Here is a 2,500-nt window from a genome sequence, read left to right on the forward strand (position 1 = left end):
ATCCGATTTCAGTTCCAGAGCGATTCGCGCGATGAGTCCTTGATACTTAGTCGTTTTTGGCAAAATTTCTGACTTTTTGAAAATTTCACAATTTTGTGAAAACTTCCACAAAATGAGGTTCTAGTATGTTAGAGGGCATCCCAGGAGGGCTCCAAAAGTGTGGGTAAAATATATATCCCACAGGGGGAAAATTGAAAAAAAGTTGAAAAAAAAAATTTTTGGGGACTTAGAAAATTTTCACACATGTGTCAGACTTCCAGAGAGGGGAGCATGTCAGTGCGCGCATCCGATTTCAGTTCCAGAGCGATTCGCGCGATGAGTCCTTGATACTTAGTCGTTTTTGCAAAATTTCTGACTTTTTGGAAAATTTCACAATTTTGTGAAAACTTCCACAAAATGAGGTTCTAGTATGTTAGAGGGCATCCCAGGAGGGCTCCAAAAGTGTGGGTAAAATATATATCCCACAGGGGGAAAATTGAAAAAAAGTTGAAAAAAAAAATTTTTGGGGACTTAGAAAATTTTTCAACTTTTGTCAGACTTCCAGACAGGGGAGCGTGTCAGTGCGCGCATCCGATTTCAGTTCCAGAGCGATTCGCGCGATGAGTCCTTGATACTTAGTCGTTTTTGGCAAAATTTCTGACTTTTTGAAAATTTCACAATTTTGTGAAAACTTCCACAAAATGAGGTTCTAGTATGTTAGAGGGCATCCCAGGAGGGCTCCAAAAGTGTGGGTAAAATATATATCCCACAGGGGGAAAATTGAAAAAAAGTTGAAAAAAAAAATTTTTGGGGACTTAGAAAATTTTTCAACTTGTGTCAGACTTCCAGAGAGGGGAGCATGTCAGTGCGCGCATCCGATTTCAGTTCCAGAGCGATTCGCGCGATGAGTCCTTGATACTTAGTCGTTTTCAGAAGTCACAATTTTGACTTCCAGGACCCGCAAAACGTTTGTAAATTGAGCCCGCTCCCCAGTTCCAAGCGTTTTGAGGTGTCCCCGGTTGCAGTAATGCAGCCTGCCCACTAGATGTCGCAAAAGAGACAAAAAGTGAAAAAGAACCAGAATGAGGAAATTCCAGGGAGCCGAATCCGCCTGACAGTTCCAGGCGATCGGGCACTTTTTTGCATGCGTCCCTAAAGTGGGTATAGGGTGACACTCCATGCAAAGACCCAGTTTTGCACACCACCGGCAGAATATATGAGAGAGAGGTACCTCTCAGCCCCGACACATTTCGACTCATTTAAGCTGGTTTTCACCTCCGTAGGCCTGGGTATGCGTTTTGGCTATGAGTCCCTGTTCGGCTGGAGGTCTGCACCTTGGCTGAACCCAGGCTTCCGCAGCTGCGTGGGGGGACTTTTGCCGGTCGCCTATCCCAAGTCAGAGAGGTGTTCCTGGGTTGAAGTGAGCCTGGCCAGACCCCCCCGCGGGCCCTGGTTCTCCACATGGGGGCGCCGTCAAGGCTAAAATCTGGATTTTTAGGCCGAGGAGAGGCTCCATGAGGGCGGATGCTTTTGTGGCTTCGACCCCAGTGCTGTTCCACATCCAGTACCCCCCCGCAAGGGCGCCTGTACCCGAGTCGCGCTTCCAGGACTCGTGGGCACGTATCTCCCGACGACAGGGGTTTGCAGCCTCCGTACTTGGGCAAGTCCCTACATGCACCCCTGCTCTTCCTCCGATCGATCTGGCGCAGCGCTCCCGGGTGGGGAGGTGGCGCCGCTCGCTCGGCCCGGGCTTTGGAGCCCGCGCTGGCTTAAGGTGAGCGGTCCCCTTCCTCCTCTACCCCCGGGCTTCCGACACCTATCTTTGGGCGCGCATGCCGGCCTCGCCTCCCGTCTGCGGAGGTGGCCGAGCCGTGGGGAGTTTGACCCGAACCGAGCGAAGGCAGTGGTCCGACGACCCGTACGGGCGAACGGCGGGGCGCCCACCCAGCCAGGCGTGGGGGCCCGTCGTCCGAATCGCTCCCTGTGCGGGGAAGCACAGCGATCTTCTCCGAGGGCGGCCCTTTTCTTCCAGATGCGTACCCGGCCAGCGGAGGCTCGCGCTGCCCCTCGTGTCCGAAAGGGCGGCCTCCGCGGCGGTGGCGACAGCGGCGGCGGTGGGTGGCCTCTCCGCGCCACTGCCGAGCTTCGCGATTTCCAGTCTTTTCCCGAGCCCCTACGTCAGTGGGGAGGACGACAGAGGTGTGGAGGCAGGCGAAGGGGGTTCTCACCGTGCGGTGTGCCCCAGCCCGACCGTTGCCTTCCCCCTCGACCCTCGTCCTCCCAGGCGGCTCGGCCAGGGAGCAGGAGAGAGAGCGAGAGAGGGAGAGCGGAAACCCCAGAGCCAAGGGGTTAGATGGAGAACGGGAGAAGGAACGAGGGCCAAGAGGTAGGGAGTACGGTGAAAGGCCGACCTGGGATCCCCCTGCGCTCCCGCCCTGGGCGGGGAGCAGCCCTGGGAAGAAAAGCCGCTCGGGCATCCCTTTGAGGTTACGGGCGCGAGCGGGAAGAGGGACTACGCTGG

The sequence above is a fragment of the Phyllobates terribilis genome, unplaced genomic scaffold (genome assembly GCF_046119375.1).
Source record: "Phyllobates terribilis strain yellow unplaced genomic scaffold, ASM4611937v1 Scaffold_2608__1_contigs__length_119276, whole genome shotgun sequence".
Taxonomy (NCBI): domain Eukaryota; kingdom Metazoa; phylum Chordata; class Amphibia; order Anura; family Dendrobatidae; genus Phyllobates; species Phyllobates terribilis.